Consider the following 19425-nt stretch of genomic DNA (forward strand, 5'->3'; position numbering starts at 1 on the left):
TTCCTTGCTAACACTTGGTATGGTCAGCTTTCTAAATTTTTAGCTATTCTAATAGGTGTGCAGCGAAGTGTTATTTCACAGTAGGTTGTTTTTGTTTTTTGTTTGTTTGTTTGTTTTGGAGGAGGAGCATAACAGTATTGCTTTATTTGAAAGAATGGTACAAATGAAAGAACTTAAGTTGATGTTTTGGTACAACTTACTGAGAAGGTAAAGATAAACCCAAATGCATGCACAGCCTTGGTAACAGAAGTCAGTCCCATGGCTATAGGGAAGCCAATCCAAGGCTTAGCTATCAGTGTCACTGTCTCCCAGGGTGTGCTTGTCAAAGACAGGCTCTGCAATGTCAGGATCCAGGGCCCCCATCTTACACAAGTTGGTTGCAGTGGTCATCCAATTCTTCAATGAATTTTACCTGCTCGTTTAGGTAATAAGTCCCAATGAAATCACACAAATAGGGGTCCATTTTTTTTTCCAGTGGCCTTTTCGTGCAGTTCCAGCAGTGATCAACTCACACTTTTATTTTTATTAAGTATGACATACACTCCATTGCATTCACCTCACTCCCCAGTGAGCACAGTCTGGTTTCTTGATATCCTGATGGAAGACGTAGTCACTTTCTTGGTTCTACAGCTTCATCAATTTTCAACATGTTCTCTCTTCTCATGAAATCAGTGAAGAAAACATTTGGTTCTTCAAAATCACGTTATCACATTCAAAGTAGTAAGACATGGGCAGGTAGATGTAGGAGATGTAGAGCTCTGGGTCAATTTGGTGATTGATGGTGACCTCTGAGTCCTGGTGGTAGTTCAAGTGCACCTGCAAGGGGCTGGTCATCACAGCAGGCAGTGGGGGCTTGGAGATTGTCCAAAGGATTTGTGAAGAGGTGTTGGAGAGCTGGCTCTGAGTGGTTGGTTAACTGGAGTGAAGTTTGGAATGTGGGGACAGCTGGGTTCTGTGAAAGAATTGTTGAAATAAGAAGCCACAGTGAATCTCTGCCCTAGCATTGTAGTTTTAATTTGCATTTCCCTAATAGTATTGAACATCTATTCTGGTGCTTATTTGTCATTCTTTTATCTTCTTAGGTGAAGTGTGTGTTCAAAACTTTTGTTCATTTTTGAAAAGTGGGTTCTTTGTTTTCATATTATTGAGTTATTAGAGTTTTTTAGATGTTCTAGATATTAGTTTTTTATCAAATGTATACTTGGCAAATATTTTCTCTCAGTTTTGGTTTGTCTTTTCTTTCTTTAACAGCGGTTTTCAAAGAGGAACAATTTTTATTTTTAATAAGGTCTGATTGATTAATTTTTCTTTTATGGATTGTGCTCTCAGTATTGTATCTAAGAAACCTTTGCCTAACCCAAGGTCATAAAGGTCTTCTATGTTTACTTCTAGACATTGTGTAGTTTTTAATCTTGCATTTAAGTTTGTAACCTATCTTGAGTTAATTTTTGCATATAGTGTGAAGTATGGGTCAAAGTTTTGTTTATTTATTTTTTTATTTTTTTGCAAATGGATGTTCAGTTGTCCCAGCACCTTTTGTTGACAAGATGATCCTTTTACCATTTGAATTACCTTCACACATTTGTTGAAAATCAGTTGTTTATTACATATAAATCATTTTCTAAACTATTTTATTACGATGTTCCATTTCTTTGTCTTAGCACCAGTATCACAGTGTCTTGATTTCTGTAGCTTATCATATGTCTTAAAATCATATAATGCTAGTCCTCTTTTGTTTTCAAAATTGTTTTAACTCTTCTAGTAGACTCAGGGATCTTAAAACCTACAAAAGTCAAAAACTAACATTTCTCCCCCAAATCATGATGTTAACACCTTTAATCTGAAATCAGATTTAAAAGGAACTAGAAGAATACAAATTGATGTTATCCATATATCAGTGTCTTTCTATCCCATAATCAGAAACTATATTGTTGTAAGAACGGAGGAGAAAAGTCTCTAAACAGGAAGAACCAGCTTGGCTAGGAGGAAACGAAAGCTTAAGATGAAGAATAAGAAAATAGAGAACATTTTAATTTTCTTATTCATATTCCAAGTCCAAAAATATTATATTCAGGGCCCTAGAATAAGTTGAAGACATTATCTTTAAGGCACAGGTAGTACAATTTTAAAGTCATGAAAGTTTAGAAAGAAAACAAAATATCAGAACTTAGCCCAAGCTGCATTCCTATGCAAATAGAAAAAGATACCATAGGTTAAAACAATCAGTCAATTCACATGAAAAAATGATTAAAATTACTAACCATCAGGGAAATGCAAATCAAAACTACAAAGAGATATCACCCCACATCTGTCAGAATAGCTAAAACAACACAAGAAACAACAGGTGTTGGCGAGGATGTGGAAAAAAAGGAACTCTCATGCACCGTTGGTGGGAATGCAAACTGGTGCAGCCACTGTGGAAGACAGTACAGAGTTTCCTCAAAAAGTTAAAAATAGATCTACCCTATCATCCAGCAACTGCATTACTGAGTATTTACCCAAAGAATATAAAAACACTAATTCAAAGGAATACATGCACCCTGATGTTTATAGCATCATTACTTACAATAGCCAAGATATGGAAGCAGCCCAAGTGCCCATAGATTGATGAATGGATAAATATGTAGTGTATATATATATACAATGGGATATTACTCAGCCATAAAAAGGAATGAAATCTTGCCATTTGCAACAACATGGATAGATCTAGAGAGAATAATGCTATGAGATAAGTCAGTCAGAGAGACAAATACCATATGGAATTCACTCAAATGTGTAATTTAAGAAACAAAGCAAAAGAACAAGGGAAAAAGAGATGAACTAAAAAAATAGACTCTTTACTATAGAGAACAAACCTATAGTTACCAGACAGGAAGTGGTTGGGGAATGGGTGAAATAGGTGATGGGGATTAAGAGTACACTTATCACTATGAGCACTGAGTAGTGTATAGAATTATTGAATCACTATATTGTACACCTAAAACTAATATAACGCTACATGTTAACTATACTGGAATTAAAATCTAAAAAAGCAATTAGTCAATTGCTATAAATACTCCAGGCTGTAACATTAAATAATTCTTTATATTTTAAAAATATTTTTTATATTTTGTATATTTTTTAGAAAGAACTTTCTCCTCATGCTGTGTTGGAGGAGTAATAAGCCAAAGGGGACCAAGCAAGCCTTCTGCTATATCTCCCTGTGTGGCTAAATCACAGTAGAGTATGGTAGAAGACTGTAATTCTGAACATTGGACTAATGAATTCCCATAATTGTGATAAAGTGAAGACTTTATTAAACAAGATGGAGACTCAGAAGACATGTAAGAATAGACAGGTGTATTTGTTTTGCCACATAAAACTTTGAGATATGATAAAAGACACCATGAACAAGATTAGATGAAAAAAATAGCCTGGGAGTAAAAAGAAGAGAAAAGAAAGAAAAGAAAAAAAAAAAAGAATGTGTGACAGAGAGGAAGGAGGGAGGAAGGAAAGGGAGAAGGAAACTACAACAAATAAAAAAAATGTTTTTTAATCTACAAATGAATAAAATAAATAAAATTATCCAATAGAAAAATAGGCAAAGAATTTAGTACAGTTGAGGGAAATGTAACTTAAAGTGTCATAATAAAGAAAATTTAAAAGATGATAATATGGAGTGTCTGGGTGGTGCAATCAGTTGAGCATCCCACTCTTGGTCTCAGCTAGAGTTGTGATCTCGGCGTCGTGATTGTGGGGTCATGGAATGGAGACCAGCCTCAGGCTCTGCACTCAGTTCAGAGTCTGCTTCGGACTCTCTCTCCCTCTCACTTTGCCCCTCCCACACACCACCCCTCATGCTCACTATCTTTCTCTCTCTAAAATAAAGAAATAAATATATTTTTTAAAAATTATGGATAATATCCAGTGAGATTGCAATGATAGGAAGTTAGTATCTTTGTGCATTGGTTTAGGAAGTATTTTGGCAAATGTCATTAAAATACAAACTGTTTATAACCTTTGACCCAATAACCCCACATTTGGGATTTTTCCTATAACAGAAAAAAGATTATTGTACAAGAGTGTGGAAACATTGTTTATAGGGGAAAAAGTATTGACAATAATCTGAATGTTCCTCAATTGCTACTTAAATAAATTATAGAAAATCAATAAAATAGAATATTTGCACTATTAAAAAATGACTTCAAAGGAAAACCTGGAGAGCTGTCCATATTATGTAAAATGGGAAAAGACAAATTATAGATTAATGAGTAAATATGTTATCAGTTAAAAATTGTTTAGATATATACATATTGTGTAAAAACAGAGTTATGTGCTGGAAATTTCTTACAAAACTCTTCCCTAAATTTCTGCTTGTGATAGCTCATTCTTGCCACTGTATCCTGGTTTCTAGATCTTTTCCAGTTCACCACCAACGGTTTCTTGCCTTTCCAATGTAAACAAATCCATAGCCTCCTGGGAGAACTGGCTTCTCCCAGTTCTCTCTTCCACTCAGCACAATAGGCTCAGGACCTCAGCAGGATGACACAGGCTGAAAATATATAATATATACATATATATGTATATATATGCTAATAATTTTTCTCTGTCATAAAAGGAAATTCCAAAAGTGGCAGTGGGAACCTTATAAGATGAGCCAACTGTTTTTGGGTGGCCATTTTTATTTAGATGATAATCTTATATAAATTGAGCATCCATGGGTTGGGAACAGTCTTGTAAAGAATTTTCTTGCAAGTAAATATGGACAGTTTTAAGGTCATGAGCTTCCCAGCACTGAGTTCACAAGCAGACTGGAGGACCTTCATCATGGATGTTGGAGAGCAAATTTCCACATGAGGTGAGAGGCAAATGTCACTGATTTCAAAGGTGGCATTCAACTCCAAAAATTCATGTTTTTTTATCCATTTTTCAGAGCATAAATAACTACATTAAGTGAATCATTTTCAAACTATATTCCCCAGGGTTCTAGTATCCACAAGTATAGAAAGAGATTATTTTGGTGTCTACCTCAACTACTTCCTAGCAATGTGCTACAAGGGCCTGGGTGAGCAAAATTCATTAGGAAATTCCTTCTAGTTCAGAACTTAAGGTTGTTCCTTTCTCCATTGCTTTACACTCTCGCTTATATAAACACATACTGGTTTGGTGTTTTTGTTTTTGTTTTTGTTTTTTGGTGATTCAAGCAACATTTCATACTTGAATGGCTTACTCTTCTGTGGGAATTTTTCCTCTGCTCACATGGATGGCCACATGAACCATTTCAGAATTCTGCAAGATGCAGCAATAAAAATGACTTTGGCTCACATGTTTGACTGTAGAGCTGATATCTACCCCAGATCAAATCGTTTTTACTCTATAAATAAAGGATTTGACCTGTTCATTTTAGCTAGCTTGTCTAAACATAGCAGTTCGGCTGAGAAGTGATCCAGATTTCAAGTGTCTGGGCCTTACATGTATAACACACATGCACACATTTACATACATATGGAGACTCGTGTATGTACCCATGCTGACATTCTTCCCCCCTTTGACCAGTTTCTGAGCATTTGCCCTAATTCTCCAGGGGATTCACTCAGTAAATCATCAGTACAGAGAGAAGGAACAATCCTAGGATTTTTTCCAGAGCATATCTGGTTTAGTAGGCACTAGAATGAAAAATAGGGCAAATACCAATCTTAAAGTGCATTGGCTGTTCAGCTTTCAGCCAAGAAAGCAACAAAGATGGAAAAGGGGGAGTACCTGTGGTTTGTGATTACTGGGGTGGCAGGCTTCCAGATACACCAAGCCTTGACTTTGTTTTATCAGGATTCTTCCTTAGTTGCTATTAAGAAGTATTTTCAACAATCTCATTTTTATTAGCCGTTTGTGCCCATTATAGTTTTCTAGTTGCTAGTTTGTTATGGCTTTAACATAAATAAGGTTCTAAAAATGTCTCAAATGAGGAGTTGCAGGGCTGGGTATGCTATTTAGACTATATAAAAGGCCTGTGTAAAGGACTTCCCTTGTAATGGGACTCTTTTATATTGAATAGAACTGTCATATAAACATATACTAGCATTTAAAATGCAGTTTCTGGGCCATAAAATAAACACCATTTCTAATATTGCTGTTGGCTTTCACATGCATAGAGCTCAGTTCATTAAATGCCCTTTATTCCATTTATGTGAAATGTGTTTTTAACCACCAGAGAAGCATGTAAAGCACATTATTCCTTGAAATGCAGTCATTATCAAGGAAAGATTAGTGAAAGTCCCACGTACAAAATGCTTTCCATAGATTCAAGCAAATTATAGTTAATTTTAACACCTTTACAATACCACGAACCTGGTTAGCTTCCAATAAATTGTTATGGATGATTATGATAATAGCATTCATAAACTGAAATATAAATGTGGACATACATCACAATAATTATAATTTTATTTACAAATACATTTATAATTCAATGTTCACCTGAAAGCTATATTGTAGCAATACTTCATTTATTTTATAAATTAAAATAAGGTGGATTTAAATAAAGTGGCTCTGCATTGCCTATCTTTATAAGTAAAACTTCAATGTGAAGTTCTCATATGAAAATGTTGATATTAGTAATAACCTGACTTACAGCATTTTTATAAATGAATTAACACATACAAAGTTCCTAGAACATTCCCAAGCACATAATAAATAATCAATAAATCTTAGCTAATACTAATAATATTGTTTTTTAGAGCTTCATTTTAGAGTAACAAGAAGTGAATATTTTGTTGCACATGTTCAAAATTTTTGCTAGACCTGATAGAAATCATGAGTGTGAATTTTGTGATAGGTAGAAAGTGCTACGTTGTTTGTCAATATACAGCATCAATCAATGTAGGTCAATATACCTATTAAAAATATTTTCTTGAACTTAATTTTTATGAACATTAAGGAGTTTGATAGAGTTTAAGAACAGTAAGATGTGATCACAGTCCCTAAAATGTAATGTGAACATGAAAAAGTTACTAATAATATTAACATATTAACATAAAAGTACTAAAATTAATTTTAAAAAGAAAACATTGACAATGTCATTACCAAACAGTTGGGAAATGTTTGGTATTTTGATACATGGTGCTAAAACATTTGGCTATCCCTACACAATAAAACCCAGAAAAAGTAAATTAAAGACCTCAAAATGAAAATCAAAACTGCAAAACTTTTGAGAGAAAATCTAGGAAGATATCTTTATGACATCAGGAAACAGAAGAATTTATTAAACCAGACACAAAACACTCAAATTATAATGGAAAAAATGTTTGAAATTTGTCTATTAAAATTTAAAATTTCTGTGTGACAAAAGATAATAAAAAAAAATTAAGACAAGTCACAGACTAAAGGAAGATATTTGCAGACATATTGAAGTCTCCTTTCCCCAAAATAGTATCTGGACTTCTTCATGCATTATAAACCAAAAGACAACCCAATAAAAAGTGGGCAAAGAATTTGCAGAGAAGAAAACAAAATCATCAGTAAATATATAAAAGTATCCTCAACTTCACTACAATAAATGGACATGCAAATTAAACTGAGAATCAGAGGGTGTGTGCTTTTGACTATAGCTGACTAACTTTGCATGATACTAAATCTTTTAACATGAAACAAAACAAATCTGGTAAAATTTAAAAATCTGTTTTAAGACTTCAAAGAGTAATCAAAATAGTTAGGACTTGAGGAGCCAATTCCAAAGTAGAAGGAAGAACAAAGAGGTAAATTCAACATTCACTGTTGCCTGCCTTGTAAAATATTTGCCAATTTGCTATTTTCAACCAAGAGCGTAAAAGCCAAACAAAAACTGGTAACTATAAGATTAAGAAACTTCTCAAAATTTTCAACAATCACAAGGGCTGGAGAGACAAAAAGGCCTCATCATAGAAGATCCTGGTAAAATACCCTGGGTATTCAGTTGAGACCCCCAAAAAGACTATACCTTTAGACTAAGGAAGTTGCAAATAAACTACTTATCATTATTACTGAAAAACATCTGGAATTAGTTCAACCAAAGGTAAATTAAGATGACCTACATCTATTCTAATTTCTGTCTATTAGAAGCAAAAGTTAGTCCTTTTTGAAGGAAATTAACATTATCATGAGCCTCAAATACAAAGAAAGGCCACAAAGATATATCACAATAAAACTACTGACACAACAAAGATTCAGAGATACAGATACAAAGAAAGTAGCAAATGCATCCAGAAAGAAAATATGTTACCTTCAAAAAGCAAGGGAAAGACTAACGGCTAACCCCTCAACACAAACATTAGGAGCCAGAAGAAAATGGCATGGCATTTTTTTTTTTACATTCTGAAAGAAAACAGTCTAGAATTTTACACACAGCAACAATATCCATCAAAATTTAACATAAAATAAACATTTTCAGATATATAAAAATAGAGTTGGTCACCTGCAGATTCACTATTTAAAAAATTATTAAGTTCTTTAGGCAGAAAAAAAAAAAGTTACCCTGCATAGAAATTCAGAAAGAAATAAAGAATACAGAAAAAGATAAATATATAAATACATCTGAATGAATGCCTAATAAATTGTCTAATATGTTGTCTGGTTTAAAATACTTGAAAAAGTTGGGGGACCTGTGTGACTCAGTTGGTTGGGAGTCTGACTCTTGATTTTGGATCAGGTCATGATCTCGGGGTCCTGGGATTGAGCCTCATGTCAGGCTTATGCTCAGTGGAGAGTCTGCTTAAGGATTCTCTTTCTCTCCCTCTGCCCCTCCCCCCACACGTGCTTGCGCCCTCTCTCTCAAATAAATAAATAAATCTTTAAAAAAAATAAAATGTTAAAATATTTGAAGTAGAATACAAAATAACAATAGGTAAGAAAGGAGTATAGGTATTGTTGGGAAGTAGTAAAAGTAATAGTTCATATCAAAATGTAATAAATCACGATTCATGTTTTAATCTTTAGGATAACCAGTAAAAGAGTAGTAAAATAATGAATTACAAAGTAATAGAAGGTTAAGTATAGAATAATAAAAAAAGCTTGATCGATCTAAAATCTAAAAAGACAAGAAAGGGCAAAAGAACAAATAGAAAACAAATAGTAAGATAATAGATTTAACCCCAAATATATTAGCTATTGAATTACATTTAAACAGTCTGAATACCATGATTAAGATAAAGTTTGTCAAATTGAATTTTTTTTAAAGTCAGCCATTTATAATATACAAAAGGTGCATCTTTAATGCATGGTTGTAGAACTATTGAAACTAAATTTTAAAAAAGAATAGGAAAGACATATATGCAAATATTAACCAAAAGAAAGTTGATGTAACTATATTAATATTAGAAAAAAAGTAGGCTTTACTGCAAGAATCACTATTAGAGATAAGGAGGAATATTTTTAAATGGTGAAAGTTCTAATCTCCTAGGCATATATAACAACTTATAAAGTCTCTAAATCTATAAACCAATAAATGACAGTATCTTAAGAAGAAATGGACAGATCCAGAATCATTGGGAAATTTTATTATGAAAATTCATAGGAATATGAAAGATTTCAGCAACATAACCAGTTTGGCTGAATCAAAATAATATACAACACTGCACAAGCTATAATAGAATACACATTCTTTTTAGGTATACTTGAAATACACAAACTATAATAGAATACACATTCTTTTCAAGTATACTTGAAACATTTGTGAAAAATGGTCATATGCTAGTTCATAAAGCAAGTGTTCAATCTCATTAGTAATTAGGAAAATACAAATTGAAATCACTTTGAGGGGCACCTGGTTGATCGTCCAACTCTTGATTTCAGCTCAGGTCTTTCTCAGGGTCTTGGGATGGAGCTCTGCCAGGGGTCCCACATGCAGGTGGGACTCTGCCTGCCCCTCCCCTGCTGGTGCACTCTCTCTCTTTCTCTCTCTCAAATAAATAAAAGATCTTAAAAAATCACTTTGAAATTCCATTATTACACATCGAATGGCCAAAATGAAAAATACAGAAAATATCTCTTGCTGAAAAAAATGTGGAGCAACTGAACTATATTGCTGTTGTATGTATAGGTTGGTATGACTACTTTAGAAAAATTTTTGGCTGAATCTCCTATAATGGAACATATGTGTATACCATGATGCAGCAATTCCATTCCTAGGTCAATACCCAAAAGAAATGAAAATATATGTTCACCAAAAGATATACAAGAATCTTCAGAGCTAAATACTGGAAATGACTCAAATGTTTATGCACATTACATGGATCAATAAATTGTCATATATACACATAATGGAATGTTGTAGAGCAACAGGATTGGCTAACTACCACCAAGTTCAACAATACAGTAAATCTCCAAACCTAATGTTGAGTGAATGGATCTAACACAAAATATTCTGAATCTGATATTGATTTTAATTCTAATCATTCTAGGTGAAACTTATCTACTGTATTCATTTTTTAGGGCTGCCATAACAAAGTACCATACACTGGGGGCCTTAAACAATGAATAGCTATTTTCTCACAGTTCTGAGGCTAAGAGTCTTAAGACCAAGGTGTCAGCAGGATTAGTTCCTCCTGAGGCGTCTCTTCTTGGCTTATAGATGGTCTGTGTCTTCACGTGGTCTTCCCTCTGTACATGTCTGTGTTCTAATCTCCTCGTGTAAGAATACCACTTATGTTGAATTAGGGTCCACCCATATGACCTCACTTTAACTTAATTACATCTTTAAAGACTCCATATCCAAATACAGTCATATTCTCAGGTACTGTGGGTTGGGACTTCAATTCAGCCCATAACCATATACATGGTTAAGATTCAGTACAATGCTTACCGTTAGGGAGAATGGTGGTAATAATGACTAGGAAGAGGCATGAAGAGCTCTGGTGTTCTGGCTTCTGATAACACACTTAGCATTATCACTTAGTAAATATTATCACTTAGTAAATACTCATTAAGCTATATATAGATGATTTGTACTCTTTTCTAAATGTTTGTTGTTCTTCATTTTTAAAAAGCTTATTAAGAAAATATAAATTAATAAAAATAAATTTACACCTATATGATGGCCAAAATATAAAAACTGCAATGAAGTGTGAAGATTTGGGCATTGCAGGGAAGTTTATAAATTAGTGAACCACCTTAGAAAGCAATTTCTCAATTGTTGTAATGATAAAAAATAATTGATACTTATTAAGCAGAGTTCCAAGAGTTGTCATTTAATATGACAATGTTACAAGTTGTATTTTCTTAGGGTGTAAACAGGGCTTCTCTAAAAAAAGAGACTAGTAAAAATCCAATAGTTAAATAAGAAAGAAATCTATTTATTTTCCCTATAACAGTCCAGTAGTAGATGGCTAACAAGGCAACTCCACCAGGTTCGATATGGAGATTCTGTCTCTAGGAATAGGCTGCTCTGTCTCTCACCTAGAGAGCAGGAAGGGGCAAAAGGTAGACAAACATACACAGGGATATCTATCACTTCCACTCATATCCCATTAACCATCATGTAGCCACATGGCCACATCCAGCTGGGAGGATGTTGAGAAATGTAATCTGTATCTGGACGGTCATGAATGCACCTGAAACTCTTGGATGGACAGAGGGAGAAAGGATATTGAAGAACAACAGGCAGTCTGCCATAGGCAATTACTACTACTATCATTGTTTTAGAGATTAGAAGACAGAGTCAGAGAGGTAAAGTTACACACAGAGTAAATGACAGACTCAAGACCTGAGCTCACACAAACAGCATACCTACTGTATGATGCACTGCCTCTCTACACCTAATAAGATGAAAGATGTATAATCTATAACCAGCTATTCTAGCACACATGCATAAAGAGACATGTCCTGGGAGGTTTATCGCAGCACTGCTTGTTAAAACAAAAACCAAACAAACTAAACTAAACAAAGGTAAAAACAACAGTCAGTAGAAACCTCACAGCCATTAAAATTAGATTTCAGAATGGAAAAATCTTCAGAACATAATGCTGAAAAAACATTGCAGAAAGAATACATACACGATGTCATTTGTGTAACATATTAAAAACAAAGAATAATATGTATTGTTTGTGAGTAAATACATAGGTACTAAAGGTACAGCATATGCATGGAAACAATACAGATATATCAAATATGGCAAAATATTAATAAATATCTAGTTTTAGATGTCATTATTTTAATGTTTGTGTTTTTTTTGTATGTTTTAAAAAGTTACTAATGGTGCCTAAAACTATCTTTTTAAGGGCAGTGACCACATGGTATAGATTTTTTGGGGTAGTTTTAATATAAATTACTCTTCCTGTTCTCTGTAAACTATGTGCTCCAGGGATAACATGTTTTTTGGACTGCCTTTCACATACAGAACTGATACAAAAATTGTCATCTTGATTGTTCATCTAGAAAATCTAGTTGGCTTATGTGTGGTTACTTACTCAATGCAGGATTCAAAGTTTCATTTAATTTTTGCAACAATCATATTATGTAATTTTACATGTTTCTTATCCTCCTATACTTTCAAAACTTCTTCCTCTTTCATCTAAAAATGGACTAATTCTAATTGATCTACCATGATCAATTATCAGTTGCATCTCCAGGTAGAAAATGTGATTCACATTTTTGTGACTGAAAAAAAATAAATAACAACCTCATCACATTAGGCTAGGTTGAATTTTTTTTTTCAAGATTTTATTTATTTATTTGACAGAGAAAGAGACAGCGAGAGAGGGAATACAAGCAGGGGGAGTGGGAGAGGGAGAAGCAGGCTCCCCGCAGAGCAGGGAGCCCGATGCGGGGCTTGATCCCAGGACCCTGGGATCATGACCTGAGCTGAAGGCAGATGCTTAATGACTGAGCCACCCAGGCACCCCATGGGCTAGGTTGAATTTTTAAGTGAAGCCATTTCTTGGAATTGAGTTCATAAGGTAAAGCTAAGGTTTTGCTTGGGTCTTCACATCTTTTCTAGATGACCGTGGGAAAAGGAAAGTGAACCAGAGAGGCACCTTTATAGTTTTTAAAAATTTTTTTTACAACATAATGGGTTTATATTTAATATAGTACTTCTCATCATAGAGATGTTACTCAGTTAATACAAAGGTGTTTTTAACATTAAATTTCTCCATTTCAATGTCAATATATTTTTTTACATTAAATATTGTCTCCATTTTAACATTAGATACATTGAATACAAGTAATCTTGATTCAAATGCAAAACTCTATACCCTTATTTTATTTCTGTCTTATTAAAGAAGGGTCTAAGTATTAACTTAGGAAATTATCAACTTTAAATGATGAAGGAGATGATTATTTGGGTACCAATAATTCATAAATCTATCTTGAATATGTCAGCATTTGATAAGAAAAGAATAATGAAGCTCATAATAATTCTGCTTTGCTGTTACCAAAAATTGTTTTCAACTAGAGCAGTGTGTCTGGGTTTAATTTAAATCAGTCTAAAAGAGAGAGAGAGCCCTACAAATAACTAGAAAATGCAATTGAAAAATCTTGACTCTGTAATCTCTCTACACCACATCTGGGCCTGCCCTTCAAAACTATAAAGGTGCCGATTCCTCTAATGGCTGCTTCCACGAAGGCTCTGTCAGGTGGAACCTCTTAGCCTCAGCGAAATAATATAAGGGTACAGAGTTTTCTCTTGCATTTGAATCAAGATTACTTTATTACATAGTATAGTGAAAATCATCAAAGACTGTTCCCATGTTTTAACAATGGATTCTCTGCAGTTTATATGGATATTGTTCTATGGAGGAAAAACAAACTGAGGACTTTTATAAGAGGGCATTCTTGGTTCAGACTCATTACAAATGAATTGCTCTATTTGACAAGCATAGTATCAATAAATCAATTTTAGTGTTTTAATATTAAAACCTGGTCTTTTTGTTGTTGTTGTTGGGTCTGAAAGTGATAGCAATTCATCTTCTTCAGATGGCTAAGCTTCTGTAGCTTCATATCTAGGGGTTCACGTAAGAAGTACATGATGGCAAAGCCTATGAAATTTCTTTCTTACAATCCCTTCAGAATAAGTGAAATAAAATTTTGATCAGTTTTCTTCCCCAGCTCTAATCTCTTCTCTAATCTATTTTAATCATTTTTTCTCAAAAAAAGAGCCTCTAAGACAAAGCCTTGCATGAAGATAGTTTATTTGGGAACTGACCTCAGGGATAAAGGAAGAAGGACATGAGGAGTAAAAGAGGGAGGAAGGGAAAGCTAATCTAAGGGTGCATACTAAACTGGCCCTCATGATGAGGGCTGGTACTCCATCATGCAAGGAACTTCTCAGGAGCCTCTTGGAATATGTCTAAGATTGTCCAACCGCAGGACGAAAAGAGAGAAGTATTTATTAATTGGCTCCATTTCTCCTATTAGTCAAAGATGGTCCCAGAGACACTAACTTCCCTGCAGTCCTGGTTTGTGCATTCATGAAGGCCAAGTGTGTTCATGCAAGCAAGCATCCTATGTTTCAGCATGAGAGATATTCTGGGGTATGAAGTGAGGGCTATGTGGCACAGTTCTAAATGAGATATTGTCAAAAAGCATCTGAGCAAAGTTACTGGAAATCTTCAGAGGATATGAAGTGATACACAAGAAGTGTATGATATAGTCTACCTTCTGTGCTTTTTGGTCTTGTGTCCTCCATTCATTGATCCCATTAAGTCAAATTCAGCCCAAAGTTTCTTTATAGGTCATGACCAGTTGCAATATCTGTAACAACTCAGTACAAAAGGCTCAGTGCAATAAGCTACATTCCCTCAATGTCTGAGTCTGAAACTGGTATTTACCACCTAACTCCTCTATTAACCATTCTAGAATTCTTTTACTCTTTGCCTATGTCTCAGCCTGCCTAGGTTCCTTGTCTAGCGTGACCTAGACTTTCTTCTCCAGAGAGTCTGAGCTCTTAATGCCTTTCCCTTTTTAAAGCTGCAATCATTACTTCTCCCTGCATTCACCATTATCATTGAGCACAGAATCAAACAGACAACTAGAACTGCCTTGTGGTCTAAACAGAGCCTTTCTGTTCCCATGATGTGGCAGCAATCCTAGATCTTCAAGGAAAGTAGAGTCAATTACTTTACGTTACCCTTTTTTTGTTGACATTGAGGAACCCAAAGTGATCAGGTTGTAGTTGGAGCTGTAAATTCAGAGGAATTTTTACTGTGTTCTCTAGTAAAAGTGTTCCCGTCCTGGAAACTGGGACTTTTGATCTGACAGATCAGGAATGGGAAATAAAAATTTTAAGAGGGTCACTGTGATGGTGAGAGGATCCTATGTTACTTCAGCTCTTTGTTTCCCTGACCCAGTTATTCTGAGGCCTCAGCACCAAATATCAGTTATTCTAATGACTCAGCACCAAATGGATAAGCAAACATACCACATCCTAAGTTATGACAACTTATCTTACTGGTGCTTTAGCTCAGCTGTTTCTGATCAATAAAATTTGTAGTTTGGAGTCACATGTCTCTCGTCATAGCATGAGACCTTGATCTGAGTCGCTGTTGTATGGCATGCTATAATAATGGATTGGCATTTCATTATTCCTCAGATGCTTGTGCTGACAAAGACACTGCAGATAAGTAAGGCAAATCCATATCCACTGTAGGTGTCAAATCGGGTCAGCATGCATCACAGCCCCCTACAGGGTCGAAGGGGTCTGATGTAATAGAACTGTCACCAGATAACTGTGGTTTCCCAAGGGATTGTGCCACATCCAGAGTTTCAACCAGCTCTTCTCTGGATAATAGTCACTGGAGTCCCAAGGTCAAACACTCAGTATCTATGGGAGTACAGGAGCACACCAGGAACTGTTTTTGAACAGCAAGGAGTTAGTTCTCTGTTAAAGCAAGAATGACCTTGCTCTAGAATTCTGGGGGTCTGAACTGCGATTCTTTTGGTAGAGCTTAGTAGACAGTCTATCTTGTATACTTACCCACCATGGAAACCTCTCGCACTCTCATGTTGAGACTAATGGTGCAAGTTTCAGGCAGTTCTCACTGAGTCTGAATCTGATGCATAATTCTTCTTTAGTCTGTCTACCACTCAAAACTGGTAGCCCTTTGAGCCACCTAACACATGATTCAGAGCATAATTCTCAAGTGCTCTATATACTGCCTCAAACTTCAGAGGTTCACAAAACATTGAGCTGATTTTTTTAGTGAGAAGGGCTGCAATAAATAGTAGCTTGTCTTTTGCCTCAGAAGGGTTGTTCCAGTTTGCCCCAGACCATTGAACCATAATATCTTCATCAATATGATAAGCTTCTAAAATTTTTAGAAATTTATTTCCTTTGCTCTGCCATTCATCACTCTTACCAAACATTCAGTGTCCTTGCACAGTACCTGTTCATCCTTTACCATTAGCATGACATAATCAATATTGTAAACCAATATCATGAGTAGGCAGAAAATATTAATTGGGTTTCATACATAATAAAATTATTGTAATAATCAGACTTCCACATAAAAATATCCATCAGACAACTACAAATGTAATGGTTGTGTAGCAAAATAAAAGGCAAATGAATGTGCATGAAGATATTGGTTTGGCAATAAATTGTAAGAAGGTGATAAGGTCTTCTAGAAACAAATTATTCCTCAGAGGGACACAGAAGAGCAGTAAACCAACCCTGTTGTTTTGAGCTGCTACATGGCCCACTGCTGTCTTTATTCTTGAATTAGAAGATAAAGTAATATAGTCAATTAATTTATAAACGAGAAGTCAGGAACATACAGTGGGGAAAGGACAGTCTTTTTAATAAATAGTGTTGTGAAAACTGGATAATCACTTGCAAATGAATAAAATTGGACCACTACTTTATACCATATATGAAAATCAACTCAAAATAGATTAAAGACTTGAATGTAAGACCCTAGAACCATATAACTCCTAGAAGAAAACCTTGACATCAGTCTTAGTGTTTTAGATTTTTTTAGATTTGACATCAAAAAAAAGAAAAAATGGTAACAAAAGCAAAAATTAAAAAATGGGACTATGTCAAACTAAAAAGCTTCTGCATAGCAAAGGAAAAAATAAAATGAAAAGACAGCTACTGAATGGTAGAAAGTAGTTGCAAATCATATATTTGATAAAGGGTTAATATCCAAAATACATAAAGAATTAATACAACTCATTAGCAAAAAAAAAAAAAAAGCAATTTGCTTAAAAAGTGGACAGAGGACCTCAATAGACATTTTTCCAAAGAAGACATACAGATGGCCAACAGGTACATGAAAAGGTGCTCAACATCAGTAATCATCAGAGAAACGCAAATCAAAACCACAGGGAGATATCACCTCATACCCAATGGAATGGCGATTATAAAAAAGACAAGAAATAATAACATTTTGGCAAAGACGTAGAGAAAAGAGATCCCTTGTGCACTTTTGAGGGCAATGTAAATTGCTGTAACCACTATCAAAACAGTATGAAGTTCCTCAAATAATTAAAAACAAACTACTAGGGGCACCTGGGTGGCTCAGTCGGTTAAGCAACTGCCTTCAGCTCAGGTCATGATCCTGGCATCCTGGGACCAAGCCCCACATCCGGCTCCCTGCTCAGCAGAGAGCTTGCTCCTCCCTCTCTCTCTGCCTGCCACTCTGCCTACTTGCGCTCTCTATCTCTCTGTCAAATAAATAAATAAATAAAAAGTCCTGGAGCAGTAATGTACAGGTTGGTGACTATAGTTAATAATACTGGGTTGTATATTTGAAAGTTGCTAAGAAAGTGCATCTTAAAAATTCTCACCATAAGAAAAAAACTATATGTGCTAATGGATGTTAACTAGGCTTATTGTGGTGATCGTTTTACAATAAATGCATATATCCAACCATTATGTTGTACATCTGAAACTAATATAATGTTACATGCCAATTACAACTCAATTTTAAAAAGATAAAGTACTAATGTGGGCTATGCACCAAGACGAACAAGTGTGAATAAATACAGCGTAGGGCTCAAGGAGAGTGGAGAGACTGTCAGTTTAAGGACCAGCAGCAGAACTCTACCTAGAGGGCAGAAAACCCTTATCTTAGTGGGGAGGACTGTTTGGTTTTAATTAACGAATGAGACATCTTTGATATGGAAAATTAGCTTTCAGAGTATGGCCAGTACAACCTATGCATGAGATAAAGTGTTTTTTAAAAAAAAGTATATGAGAGATTTCAACAAGTTAGCTAGGGAGGAAAAGAAAAACCATGAGATCGGTGAAGAGAAGAAACATGAGGGAGTTTGGGAATCCAAAAAGAGGAGATAAACAGTGACTTTTTTTCAGCAGGAGATTGTGTAGGGGGAGAGGATAAGGATAACAAGAAAGACCTTTAAGTTAAGAACTTTATATTTAAACCATTTGATCTTGTGCATGAGCCTCTTACTTTGCCCCATTTGACCCAAATCATAAGTAAAATCTGTGACCTACACTGTGAGTATTTTGGAGAGAAACCAAGGATGAGAGTCTATGCTCTACATTAGTATCAATTGGGGGTATACAGAAAAAAAATAATCAAAAGAAAGGAAATAAAAAGAGTCACGGCATTTCTTTTAAATAAGAAATCAGAAACAGAAGTGGGTAGATATTGGAAAGAATACATATAATCTGATCCCACACAGAAAGGGACAAAGGATATCTACATATAACTTTATATCTATTCCTGAATAGCTAACAATCTTTCCTCTTTTTTTTAAGATTTTATTTGTTTTTGAGAGAGAAAGAGAAACAAGCATGAGCAGGGGTAGGAGCAGAGGGAGAAGCTGTCTCCCTGCTGAGCAGGGAGCCTGAGGCGGGACTCGATCCCAGGACTCTGGGATCATGACCTGAGCCAAAGGCAGACACCCAGCCAACTGAGCCACCCAGGGGTACACTAACAATCTTTTCTATCAAAGGTTTAAAAAATGTTTTTATTGATGTCCACCATACATACATTAAAGTACAAAAATACTGAGAGTACAACTTGATGATATAATCAAGAAACAGAATGTTACCAAATCCCCCAAATCCCCAACCTACACATTCCAATTACTACTCCTACTCTCCTCTCCAAATATAATCACTATTGTGAATTTTAGAATCATAGTTTAGTTTTGCCTGCTTTTGACTTCCATGTGAATGACATCATAGTATACTTTTTTTTTTTTAATTTATTCATTTGAGACAGAGAGAGAGAACATGAATAGGGCAGAAAGGCAGAGGGAGAGGGAGAAGCAGACTCCCTGCTGAGCTGGGAGCCCAACTCAGGGCTTGATCCCAGGATCAACATATATCACATGTATGTTAAACTCTAGCAGATAATGCCAAATATTTTTTAAGTGATTGTACCTATTTGTATTCTGCCTACCAGTATATGAGAGTCTTAGTTACTCTGCATCTTAACAAATACTTGACTTTGTTATCTTTTTAATATTAGCCATTCTGGTGAACTAATATTTTGTCCATTGTGATAT

The 19425-nt window shown here is 35.0% G+C and overlaps 1 pseudogene; it reads right to left on the minus strand.

The window, feature by feature from the left end:
- Positions 1-285: 285 nt before the first annotated feature.
- LOC123836531 (ferritin heavy chain-like) overlaps positions 286-19425 on the minus strand; it is a 125867-nt pseudogene continuing 106727 nt past the window's right edge.

Source organism: Mirounga angustirostris, unplaced genomic scaffold (genome assembly GCF_029215605.1).
Source record: "Mirounga angustirostris isolate CCGP_5_RB_7025 unplaced genomic scaffold, mMirAng1.0.hap1 SCAF_8, whole genome shotgun sequence".
Classification (NCBI taxonomy): domain Eukaryota; kingdom Metazoa; phylum Chordata; class Mammalia; order Carnivora; family Phocidae; genus Mirounga; species Mirounga angustirostris.